General features: G+C 44.0%; 1 protein-coding gene across 2 annotated transcripts in view; it reads right to left on the minus strand.

Annotated features, from left to right (window-relative positions):
* Nucleotides 1–12,501, minus strand: part of LOC125448242 (complement C1q-like protein 4) — a 75,295-nt gene that overhangs the window by 59,465 nt on the left and 3,329 nt on the right. The gene's annotated exons all lie outside the window — the stretch shown is intronic.

Here is a 12,501-nt window from a genome sequence, read left to right on the forward strand (position 1 = left end):
GAGTGTTGTTGGGGCTGCACCCATCCAGGCAAGTGGGGAGTATTCCATCACACTCCCGACTTGTGCCTTGTAGATGGTGGGACAGGCTTTGGGGACTCAGGAGGTGAGATACTCGCTGCAGTATTCCCAGCTTCTGGGCTGCTCTTGTAGCCACTGTGTTTATGTGGTGAGTCCAGTTGTGTTTCTGGTCAATGGTAACCCCCAAGATGTTAATAGTGGGGGAATCAGTGATGGTAACACCATTGAAGATCAAGGGGCAGTGGTTAGATTGTCTCTTATTGGAGATGGGCACAGCCTGGCATTTGTGTGCCATGAATGTCACTTGCCACTTGTCAGACCAAGCCTGGATATTGTCCAGATCTTGTTGCATGTGAATATGGACTGCTTCAGTACCTGAGGAGTCATGAATGGTGCTGAACATGGTGCAATCATTAGTGAACATCCACAGTTCTGACCTGATGGTGGAAGGAAGGTCAATGATGAAGCAGCTGAAGATGGCTGGGTTTAGGACGCTACCCTGAGGAGCTCCTACAGAGATGTCCTGGAGGTAAGATGATTTACTTCCCACAGCCACAACCATCTCCCTATGTGTCAGGTATGACTCCAACCACCAGACAGTTTGCTCCCTGATACCCACTGATTCCAGTTTTGCTCGGGCTCCTTGATGCCACACTCTGTCGAATGCAGCCTTGATATCAAGGGCTGTCACTCTCACCTCCCCTCTGGAGTTCAGCTCTTTCTTCCATGTTTGACCCAAGGCTGTAACGAGGTCAGGAGCTGAGTGGCCTTGGCAGAGCCCAAACTGGGCGTCACTGAGCAGGTTATTGCTGAATAGGTGCTGCTTGATAGCACTGTTACTGACACCTTCCATCACGTTACTGATGATCGAGAGGAGACTGATGGGGCAGTAATTGGCCTGGCTGGATTTGTCCTGCTTTTTATGTACAGGACATACTTGGCTTAGGGATCGGCAAGTTCTGGAGCACAAGTCTTCAGGGCTATTGCCAGAATGGGATCAGGGCCTTTGCAGTATCCAGTGCATCCTTTTGATATCCCATGGAGTAAACTGAATTGGCTGAAGGCTGGTAGCTGTGATGCTGGGGACCACTGGAGGAGGCCGAGATGGATCATCCACTCGGCACTTCTGGCTGAAGATTGCTATGAATCTGTCAGTCTTATCTTTTGCACTGATGTGCTGGGTTCCTCCATCGTTGAGGATGGGGATATTTGTGGAGCCTCCTCCTCCAGTGAGTTGTTTCATTGTCCAACAGCATTCATGACTGGATGTGACAGGACTGCAGAGTTCAGATCTGATCCATTGGTTGTGGAAGCGCTTAGCTCCACCTATCACTTGCTGCTTTCGCTGTTTGGCGTGCAGGGAGTCCTGTTTGGTGGCTTCACCAGGTTGATACCTCATCTTCGGGTATCCCAGCTGCTGCCCCTGCCATGCCCTCCTGCACTCCCCATTGAACCAGGGTTGGTCCCCTGGCCTGATGGTAAAGATTGAGTCGGGGGCTGGGGGGGGGGGGGGGGGGGGGGATATGCCAGGCCATGAGGTTACAGATTGTGGAATATGATTCTGCTGCTGTTGATGGCCCACAGTCCCTCATGGATGCCCAGTCTCGAGTTGCTAGATCTGTGTGAAGTCTGTCCCATTTAGCACAGTGATAGTGCCACACAACACGATGGAGGTTATTCTTAATATGAAGATTGGACTGTGGCTCCACAAGGCCTGTGCGATGGTCACTCTTACTGATGCTGTCATGGACAGATGCGTCTGCACTAGGCAGACTGGTAAGGATGAGGTCAATTATGTTCTTCCCTCTTGTTGGTTCCCTCACTGCCTGACTCAGTCTAGCAGTTATGTCCTTTCGGACGTGACCAGCTGCTGCTGAGCCCCCTTGGTGGTGGGCATTCACATCCCCACCCTGAGTACATTTTGCACCTTTGCCACCCTCACTGCTTCCTCGGAGCATGGTTCAATATGGAGGACTATCCATTCATCAGCCGAGGGAGCACAGTATGTGAAAATCAGTAGGAGGTTTCCTTCTGATTCTGAATGAGGAAAGGCTTTGGAAAGCTGAACCACAAAGGGACTTGGGAGTTCTAGTTCAGGATCCTCTTAAAGTTATCATGCAGGTTCAGTTGGCAGTTAGGAAGGCAAATGCAATGCTAGCATTTGTTTGAAGACTATAGAATGCAAGAGCAGGGATGTACAGCTGAGGCTGTATAAGGCTCTGGTCAGACTGCATTTTGTAAACTGTGACCTGTATCTAAGGAGGGTTGAGCTGGCCTTGGAGGGGGTTCAGAAGACACTCCCAAGAATGATCCCAGGATTTAAAGACTTTTCATATGAGGTGCGATTGAGGAGTCTGGGTCAGTCTGTGATGGAGTTTGGGAGGATGAGGTGATATTTACTTGAAACTTACAGAATACTGAGAGGCCTGGATAGAATGGATATGAAGATGATGTTTCCATTAGTAGGAGAGTCTAGGACCTGAGGGCACAGCCTCAGAGTGAAGGGACAGCCCCTTTGAGCAGCCAGAGGGTGGAATTCATTGCCACAGAGAGCTGTGGAGACCAAATCATTGAGTGTCTTTAACTCAGAGATAGATTGTTTCTTGATTGTGAAGGATGCCAGTGAATTTCAGAATATCTGCTAGGTGGTAAGCTGTTCTGGGAATGGTGTGTAGGAAGATGGAGCTAGAATCAGATGTGAGAAATAATACAGCAGCAAGATACAGCGAGAAAATGTATTTGGCCTCACAGTGAGAATCCCTTTAAAGCAAATCAACATAATTCAAACTGTGCCAAAACAAAACGACCCAGAAGATTCAGTCCCTTGTTTCTCTTTGGACACCATTTTATCTGATGGGATAATATGTCATTGACCAAGCAAACCTTTCAAACCACCTTCAATGACCAGGTTCTCTACGTATAGAGGGGCCTGTTGGAACTTGAGGTTTTAATCATTACCAATCAAGTACCAAAACATTATTTTTGTATGTTGCTGCTTGTGCTTAAATACAACCTACAAGAGGGAATTTTGTTTCTTTTTTGGACGATATTGTGTTTCATGGTTTGTACATGGTGCTGGGAAATTGTTGTTCCACATCAGGTGTATGGTTTTGAGTTCATCCCAGCCAACCTGTCTCCTGGCTATCAGGTTGTTCAATGAGAGAAGTTTGGTTAGTGCCTTAGAATTCCAAATTGTGCAGCAGCGTCCAATTCATGGTGGATACAAATCTTACAGCGCATATTAAATAGCCGTGACTTCAGGCACTTTCATTAATATTTGGTTATATTGGATATGAGTGCTTGGATTCAGGACAATTCTAATACAGTTGAACTGGATACTTCAGTTCAAATTTGACTTAGTTTTTGATTTCAACTCCCACCTCCAATTTTGCGCCTTTCACCATGGAGGCATGTCTGATGCTAAGAATTCAGTAATGACTGAATAACAAGCATAAATCCCAAACTTCCCTTTCAGAGCCCACATGGTTGATCGGCCATGCATCTGCCGGGCATTGGTTAGCATGTTTTGATCCCACATATCTTCTTTCTGATCAAAGAAACGCTTACTAAAATAACAAGCTTTGAAGGAAAAAGAAACATACTTTATCGTCCTCTGGCTATAGGTCAATTGATCGTACCTGTCCTGAGGCAACACAAGAAAGCCTAACTGTAAAACAGAGCCTATAGATCATGAGCTAATTGAGAAGGCAACATGCTTATGCATAGAAAGGTCACCCTTCAACGCACAAGCAAATTTTTCCCCTCAATCAAATCTTGTCCACATACTCAATGTGAAGATGGCATCTCTTGTATTCACCCAGGACAAACACATCAATCAATTCACAAAGAAAAGGCAATTGCATTTTACTACAAAGATGTCTCACAGACAGCAGTGAGGTATGACAAATACCTGCACAAGTAAAGCTGATGGTGTAACTCACAAGTACAAAGTCACAAATGAGTTATCGTTGATTCTTGAGATGACATTCATCATACCATTCCTGCTGGTTGGGATTTGTTTTATTTGTTCTGCATGCTTGAAATATAATTTCTAAAGATATTTTACCTATTAAGATAATTATGGAGTAATGACAAATATTTCACCAGAACATAGGAACTAGGAGCAGGAGTAGGCCATTCAGCGCTTTGAGCCTGCTCCACCATTCAATAAGATCATGGCTGACCTTTTCGTGGACTCAGATCCACTTACCCGCACTCTCACCATATCCCTTAATTCCTTTATTGTTCCAAAAAAATCAACCTTAGCTTTAAAAACATTTACTGAAGTAGCGTCAACTACTTCACTGGGCAAGGAATTCCACAGATTAACAACCCTCTGGGTGAAGAAGTTCCTTCTCAATTCAGTCCTAAATCTGCTCCCTCTAACCTTGAGGCTATGCCCTGTTGTCCTAGCTTCACTTGCCAGTGGAAACATCTTGTCTACTTCTATCTTATCTATTCCCTTCATAATTTTATATGTTTCTATAAGATCTCCCCTCATTCTTCTGAATTCCAATGAGTATAATCCCAGTCTACTCAGTCTCTCCTCATAATCCAACCCTCTCAACTCTGGAATCAACTGAGTGAATCTCCTCTGCACCCTCTCCAGTGCCAGTACATCCTTTCTCACGTAAGGAGACCAAAACTGCACACAGCACTCCAGGTGTGGCCTCACTAGCACCTTGTATAGCTGCAACATAACCTCTCTGCTTTTAAACTCAATCCCTTTAGCAATGAAGGAGAAAATTCCATTTGCCTTCCTAATTACTGATTGTACCTGTAGACCAACCTTCTGTGATTCCTGCACAAGGACACCCAGGTCCCTCTGCATAGCAGCATGCTGCAACTTTTTATCATTCAGGTAATAATCCTTTTTACTATTACTCCAACCAAAATGTATGACTTCACATTTATTTACATTGTATTCCATCTGCCAGACCTTTGCCCACTCACTCAATGTATCCATGTTCGTCTGCAAAGTTTCACAGTCCTCTGCACACTTTGCTCTGCCACTCATCTTAGTGTCATCTGCAAACTTTGACACCCTACATATGGTCCGCAACTCCAAATCATCTATCTAAATTGTCAATAATTGCGGTCCCAATACCGATCCCTGAGGCACACCACTTGTCACTGATTGCCAGCCAGAATAGCACTCATTTATCCCGACTCTTTGCTTCCTGTTGGTCAACTAATCCTCTATCCATGCTAATACTTCACCCGTAACGCCATGTATCCTTATCTTTTGCAGCAGCCTCTTGAGCGGCACCTTGTTGAAGGCCTTTTGGAATTCTAGGTACACCACATCCACTGGGTCCCCATTGTCCACCTTGCTCGTAATGTCTTCATAGAATTCCGAAATATTTGTCAAGCATGACCTGCCCTTCATGAACCCATGCTGCGTCTGCCCAACTGGACAATTTCTCTCAAGATGCCTTGCTATTTCTTCCTTGATAATAGACTCAAGCATCTTCCCATATCAAGGAACAGAGGTTAAGCTAACCAGTCTATAATTCCCCATCTTTTGTCTACCTCCTTTTTTAAACAGTGGCGTCACATTTCACAGGCTAAATGTTGTGTTCTCATCTAATGTCTGACAATAGATATTTTTGGTCATCTTTGTAGTGATTGTGTTCAATGGGTAGGGATAGGGAAAAGCTCGGTTCCTGGAAGAGCTACAATAATCAACATGGAAACCTTCAATATTGTGCTGCAATGACAGCAGTTCTTGCAGCTTTACATTAACTTCTCTTGTGAAAAGTTGTGGTAATTTATTAAAGTAGAATCATAAAATCTTCAGATCAAAAACAGACCATTTGGTCTGGTATACCTTTGTCAGCTGTTTGAAAGAGATATCCAATTAGACCCACTCCCATAAGTAGCAATTTAATTTTATAAACGTTTCTAACTCAACTAAAAACCAAATATGCCACAAATTTCAACACATGCACCTAAATGCAGAGAAAAGTATCAAAGAGGATGAACAGCATATTGATGCATGAAATTAGGGCAAAAGTTAAGTATGAAATGTTAAAAAGGGAGATTAGATTAGATTCCCTACAGTGTGGAAATGGGCCCTTCGGCCCAACAAGTCCACACCGCCCCTTGAAGCATCCGACTCAGACCCATCCCCCTATAACCCACATACCCCTGAACACTACGGGCAATTTAGCATGGCCGATCCATCTAGCCAGCACATCTTTGGACTGTGGAAGGAAACCGGAGCACCCGGAGGAAACCTATGCAGACAGGGGGAGAATGTGCAAACTCCACACAGACAGTCGCCTGAGGCTGGAATCAAACCTGGGTCCCTGGCGCTGTGAGGCTGCAGTGCTAACCGCTGAGCCACCGTGCCACTGGGGAGATATACTGGTGTGTCTCACAGAAGCTAACTCCTGTGTGTCAGCATTATGGTTGCATCTATTCAGGGTAAAGGTTACAATCCTTCGACATTCCTGATCTGGTTTCTCCAGGCAAACGGTCAACAAAAGCTTATGTACAGATGAGAACATATACTCAGGTGGACTCACTGACAGATTAATTACACTGAAATAGTTTAATACAAATTCCAGTCAAATTTAAACTTCTGTGATTGAATAACTTTTTTTTTCTGTATCGTTATCATTTACATTCAGGTGCATGTTTTAAACAAAAACAAGCAAGTAATCAAAACTAATTGTTGCATGGCATTTTCCTCATGCGCTAGAAGGTAAAGACAGACGCTGCCCCACCAACGCGGCTATAACTGTATCCAATCCTGGCCACCAGACGTAACTTGTCACCAGCGTCTTCATTTTATACACCCCTGGATGACTCTGGTGGAGTTCAACCTTGATCTAGCAGTGACCATAAGACCATAAGACATAGGAGCAGAAATTAGGCCATTTGGCCCATTAAGTCTGCTCCACCATTCAATCAGGGCTGATAAGTTCCTCAATCCCATTCTCTGCTTTCTCCCTGTAACCCTTGATCCTCTTGATAGTCAAATAACTATCTATCTCAGTCTTAAATGTACTCAATGACCCGGCCTCTACAGCCTTCCGTGGCAGTGAAATTCATACATTCACCACTCTCTGGCTGAAGGAGTTTCTCCTCATCTCCGTTCTAAAGGGTCTTCACTTTACTCTAAGGCTGTGCCCTCAGGCCCTAGTCTCTCCTACCAATGAAAACATCTTCCCAAAACCCACTTTGTCCAGGCCACTCAGTATTTTCTAAGTTTCAATTAGATCCCCCTCATCCTTCTAAACTCCAATGAGTGTAGTCTCAGAGTCCTCCTAAGCTTTCCATTCCTGGGACAATTCTTGTGAACCTCCTCTGAACCTACTCCAAGGCCAGTACATCCTGCCTGAGATACAGCCCCATCACCAACAGCTGTTCCAGTTTTGCCAGGATCGGATCTTCTTGCATCCACAGTCTGATATTGTCAGTGGTGGCCGGATTGGTATCCAGGAAGTTTAAAACCAGAACGGACTCTCCCGGTGGCGGTCCCACCGGTGGGGTACCTGCCAGGGGGAGGTTGCGACTTGGCCTCCTGGACAGTGAACCAGCTTGTAATTGTATGCCATGAGAATGAGAGCCCATCGCTGAACTCAGCCTGAAGCTATGGACAGCACAGCCTTCTCCTCTTGGTGTGGCCCTTGTAGCGCTTTGTGGTTTGTTACTGTTACAAAACGACATCTGTAAAGGTATTGGTGGAATGTCCTCACACCAGAGATGACTGACAAACCTTCCTGCTCTATCTGAGCATGTTGGCGCACTGAACCAGCCAAAACTCAAGAAGCATCTCTATTGGGCGTTCCTCTCCATCGGGCTATCTGTGAGCCATAACACTACCCCAATACCATATGGGGAGGCATTGCATGTCAACACCAGATATGGCTTGGGATCGTACTATGCCAACACCTTAGATGACAATAACTGCTTCTTTACTTCCCTAAAAGCTACGTCTTGGCTACATAACCATTTCCAAGGCTGCCCCCCCTTTTGCAGTAGTAGGTGTAAGTGTGTCAGGATGGAGGCCAGGTTATGTATGAACTTTCTGTAATAATTCACCAGTCCAAGGAAAGGCCTAAGCTGTGGGAGCCAGGGCACCTTTGATCACCCTCACTTTATCTTCCAAAGGGTGTAACCCAGTCTTATCAACTCTCTAGCCAAAGTCGGTCACTTGGGGAGGGCATGGGGCATGTATTTTTCCCTCCTAAGGTGTACATCTGCCTGAGAGAAACAAAGTCTAAGGACTCTGTCCAAGTTCTCTCAGTGCTCCATGTTGGTCTTCCTTGTTATTAACACATCATCGAGAGAAATGGTGATCTGGGGAAGACTGTGTAAAATGTTCACCATCATGGGCTGGAAAATGGCACAGACTGATGATACGCCAGTGGCAGTCTCATATACTGGTACAAACACTGATGGGTATTAACTGTAGCAAAATTCTGGGAATCCTCACCAAACCGCAGTTGCAGGTACACATGGCTCATGTCCAGCCTTGTGAAGGACAGACCCCCTGCCAGCTTTGCATATGGACCCTCTATGTGAGGGACTGGGTATTTATCCCACTGTGAGAAGTGGTTTGTTCAAATACTCCCCGAAGTTGAACTGACCCATCAGGCTTCACAATTGGTACAACCGGGTGCTGCCCATCCCGCAAACTGGACCCGTTTGATGATTCCTTCACTTTGCAGGCTCCTGATTTCGGCCTCTACTTTGGCCCATAAGGCAAATGGCACTGGGTGGGCCTTGCAGAATTGTGGGGTTGCTTCCTGGTCAGCATGCAAGGTGGTGTTGTCTCCTCTGATAGTCCCTAGAACTTCCTGAAAAGCTTCTAGGTGTTTAATTAGGGCTTCACTCAGGCAGCCATTTTCTAGTCGAAGAATGTCGAAGCAATCTTTCTCAACCATTTCTGCTCCATCAGGCTGGGCCTGAGCCTTTCGCTACCATCAGCGGGAACTGAACAAGCTGCTTCTCATGTGAGACCGGAACCGAAGTTATCCCCTTAATCTGCAAAGGTTCCCCAATATAGGCTCTCAGTCTGGCTGAGGTCTTACACAAAATGAAGGATTGGAATAGACAGCAAGTTTTGTTAAAGACTGGTTCTGCAATCACTGATACAGCCGCACTGGTATCAACCTCCATTAGAACTGGGTGACCATTAACCAGATGTTTATTTTGATTGGTTCTAATTTGAATGTTGCTAAGCAACGTAACTGTGCCAAACCAGCTGTAGGTGGCCTTTCTAATGAGTGCATTCTCCTGGATACCAGCCTATGAGTTCTTTCACTTAACTCAGGCTTAGTGGGATCCCTTTGCTGTCTCGAGTCCATACACTGGCAGTAACTACAATGTCTTACCAGCCCGGATCCTAAACAAAGTGCTAACTGTTTGGCCGAACCTTGGCTTTGTTTTGGGGTTTTGCTGTGGGCAGGATATGTCCTGAGTGAGGCTATGCAATTGCCTTCACTCAAGTGGCGTTCCCCAAGATCAGTCAGACTGGTGAGATGTCAACTTCCATCGGAATACCCTGCAATTCACACTTCACCTGCTGCATTTTCCAAAGCCAGTTGTAGTGCCTGTTTTGAAGTCCAGTTGGGCTTCAGCTAGTAGATGCTTCTGCATGGTTACATCATCAGTCCCACATTCCAAACAGTCTCTCAGCATCTCATTCAGGAATTGGCAAAAATTGCCAAAAATCCCAATACATATTCCCCTGGTTCTCAAATTGCTGAGTAAAACTGCCAGTGTCTTGGAATTAGAGGAGGTTTGGGGTCTTAATATTCTTCCATCAACTCTTGAAAGGCTTTAGTGACTGGTGCCTCAGCAAACCCTTAATAAATGTGAAAGCTGCAGGTCCACAAGCTTTCAGGAGAATCACTCATTACTTTTCATCTGCCCCAACATCATTTGCCTGGAAAAAAATTATACACATTCTTTCCACATACTGGGCCCAGTCTTTGACAACAGGATCGAATGAGTCATGCTTCCCAAATAATGGCATGATGTTAGAAATGCTTACCCTCAACTCCAAGACAACTGTTGCGAGTGCATTTCTTCAGGAGAGTATTTGTCTCTCTCGTTGCTACTGAAAAAACTCCACAGAGGCCGGTTTCCTGTCACCAAGTCCCCCTTTATTTACACATATATAGACTTTGTCACTGGTCTGGCTCGCTCAGAGCCAGCTTTCAGAGTGAACACTCTGACACTCCTGTTCATATCTGGCAGCCAGGGCTCCCTGATTGGACCAGTTTAACAGCCCCAGTCAGGGAACTCATTTCCTAAGAAGTTCACCCAGCAGACCTCATTATAATCACACAACTGGCAACCTCCAACAACCTGTTATGATGGTGAAATCACATCTTCTTAAATTAATAGGAATATCTACCAAATCAAGGCGATTCCTACTGCAGGCCATATTCAATCTACCCTGGATTGATGAAACCCTCTACAACTTTTCTGAAGAAGGGTCACTGAACCTGAAGCATTACCTCTGATGCAGCCAAGCCTGCTGAGATTTTCCAGCAATTTCTGCTTTTGACTTGACAAACCTTCTCCCCTCTGCCATGAAAGTAAATTAATTCAAACGCAAGACCAAACATTTTAAGTGACACCATATTATACATTTCACGCCTTTCTTTTTAATGACATTTAATTGGTCCAATCCGCTCAGGCATCATCATATCGCTCACAAAATTTGATCATGACCATTTGCTCCTATTATCAATCCCATTCTCACGTGCATATGCATTTAGCTGTACTCAAAAGGTATTCATTAACAGCACAGTGTTAAGTGATTTGGCAATTCTTCAGTGAGTTTAGGATTCTGCAGGCCCAGTTTAATTTGAAGAATTGTTTTATTTGCTAATTGCTGAATTAAGTCAGATTTTATATCAAGGTGTGTTCCTTTTATATTTGGTAACTCATGATGACATGGTCAGTTGATGCCTTGAATATTTTAAAATGTGCTGCGTATTTCTTTCACAAATTTATTTAATATAGTTGTGAGAATCTTATTTTTAAATTTGAAAACATTATTACATGCATTGGTTTGGTATTCCCTTTGCGTAATGTGAATGTTTTAGCAAGAGAGAGCCTTGTAACAATTTAACAACATCAAATCCATTCCCCACTAGCAACAAACTATTTTGTTCTATTCTTCTGTTCTTGGGCTTTGCTGATGAGGCTAGCATTTCTTGCCCATTCCTAAATGTACTTGAAAAGGGCAACTGTTGTTGAATATACGTACAGCCAGGTTTTAAACCAATCCAAGGCTGCAGTGTCTGGTCTCAAAAACAGCAGTCCAAAGTTTGGATCCACATGTTGTCGACACATCACCCTTTCACTTGTACTGTGGGTTCAACTCCAGCCGAGATAGAGTAGTTAAAATGCTCCTCTCATTAGGGGCCCTAGATGAAATGAAGTTGGACGGTTGTGAGCCCGTTCCTTGCAGACATGGCTACACAGCGGAAATGGAGTACTAATTGCCATCAAATTGACAATGTTACTTGGAGGGGGTCAGAAAGGTAGTTGTTGTAGGAAGATGAAACATTGCACTGGTGTTCCAGCAAGTGCTTGACTCAAGGTTCAGGTTAATGCACATAGCTTTACTTTACAGGAGGCTTTACTGCGCATCACACCACGTTATATCTAAGCATCCTTGATTATGGAAGCTGTTGCCTAAAGTGGTAAATTGTTCCATTTTAAATCACTGACATTCTTCACCCTGATGAACAGCAAACACTACCACAAAAGGATGGGGGAAATGAAGAACCACATTGACTTGACTTATATTTTAAATTTCAAGTGATGTCAGTTTTATGGGAGATCACAAAACCAATCAGGTGGAACAAAGTAAAACAGGGCTATAGAGTAGATAAGGGCCGAGAAGCCATTGTGCACTGTGAATTTATGAATCAAACAAACAAAGACAAAGGGATGTTTGGGAGGACAAAGTTCAACTGTTGACCTTGAAAAGACATTACAAGTCCAGGACAGGTTGAAGGTTATAGGAAGGAAGAAGCAAAGAGGGTTATGCATCTATCAGAGACACATCTGTTAGTTTTTAAAAACATTAATCTTTCTAAGTTAATACAAAGCACAATCACTACAGTAAAATGTTACAAGCACAGTAACATTGTTCAAAAAAGAGAAAGCACAGGTGAAGGAAAAATGAAAATCAACCACTGTCCAAATATGTGAGATGTTGCAGGCGCCAAATATTATATCCAAATAAATAGGTTATGTCATTCAGCATAATTAATCTCACATCTCTTTGGGATTTATACATTAAATCTGTTGTTTCATAAAGGATGCCAGGAAGAGTGACAATCAAGCTGTTCAATTCTCACTTTTATTTCTACACTCATCTCTACTCACAACATTTTTAACCTTCTTGTTTCATTGAAAAAGGGCAGTGAGCTGTTAAAATGTTTAAATAAGTGAATGGGACAAATTCGTAAACAACTATTTTTTGCATGTAATCGCGTGTAATTC

The sequence above is a fragment of the Stegostoma tigrinum genome, chromosome X, assembly GCF_030684315.1.
Source record: "Stegostoma tigrinum isolate sSteTig4 chromosome X, sSteTig4.hap1, whole genome shotgun sequence".
Lineage (NCBI taxonomy): Eukaryota > Metazoa > Chordata > Chondrichthyes > Orectolobiformes > Stegostomatidae > Stegostoma > Stegostoma tigrinum.